General features: G+C 45.5%; 1 protein-coding gene across 2 annotated transcripts in view; it reads right to left on the reverse strand.

Moving 5' to 3' along the window:
* Window positions 1–993, reverse strand: part of CLCN4 (chloride channel, voltage-sensitive 4) — a 28,017-nt gene that overhangs the window by 26,061 nt on the left and 963 nt on the right. The window lies entirely within an intron of this gene.

The following is a 993-nucleotide window of genomic DNA, read 5'->3' on the forward strand; positions in this document are numbered from 1 at the left end:
CCAGGGTGGTCCACGCAGCCTCATGGGATCACACAAGTGCCCTTCATGGCAGGCCCGTTTCTCTGAGCAGGCAGCATTTCAAGTAGAGAGGGAAACAACATTAAAGTGGCTCTTGACTGCATCACCAACCTCACCCCCTCCCTTCCCAAACCTGGTTAAGAAACCTCATCCACTCCTCAATAATCCTCCCCACTCATCAAAGGGGTGTTGACCCCTCACTGAGGTTGAGATGGTGACTCTCTGTCTTTGCCCTGTCCCAGGGACTCTGAAGGCAGAGAGCACATGTCTCATTTCAACGGCAGGCAGAAAAAGCCTACAGGGCTCAGCCCAGATCACGAGCACGCAGGTAATTTTTGTTCTCTAGCTGATCCACAAGTCCTTGTCCCAATTTAAAAACAGACGAATTTGATTTGACTCTGAGGTAAAACATGTTGCTCTGCACCCTTGTCATGGAAAAGGTTGCAAAAGCTAACACGTCTCAGCTGCAGCTTATGCCCAACCTCCGTTCCCAAGCTGGACATAACAAGAGTAGTCCTTATCAGACGTCAGCAGCTTTGCTTTTGACAACTCCGAGGATTTCAGCATGAGGTTTCATTGCAAACTGGAACTGAAACAAACCTTCTGGGATATTTTTACTAAAATGGGAGTGTGTGAGTGTATACCACATTCGCTTTTACCAAGCAGCATGATACACGAGCACCCTGACATCACTGAAAAAGCATAAAAAATGGCAGCTCTTTCAACTTGGTAAGAGAAGTGCAACTTTCCAAGTTGGAAGATGTGTTAAACTGAGCAGAAGACAGGAGCAATCTGGGAAATTAATGAATTTGCCATCTGAGTTTGAGCAGGCTGTTAAATATGTAATGTCTGTCTGGCCTGGAAGCTGATCTAAAACAGAGTCTGAAATTGTATTTTCCCTTCATGCATATATAAAGAAGATAACCCAATGGATATAGCAATTTACAAAGCTCCCCTCTGAGTGTCCACAACCAA

The sequence above is a fragment of the Charadrius vociferus genome, unplaced genomic scaffold (assembly GCF_000708025.1).
Source record: "Charadrius vociferus isolate BGI_N301 unplaced genomic scaffold, ASM70802v2 scaffold105, whole genome shotgun sequence".
In the NCBI taxonomy this organism is placed as follows: Eukaryota; Metazoa; Chordata; class Aves; order Charadriiformes; family Charadriidae; genus Charadrius; species Charadrius vociferus.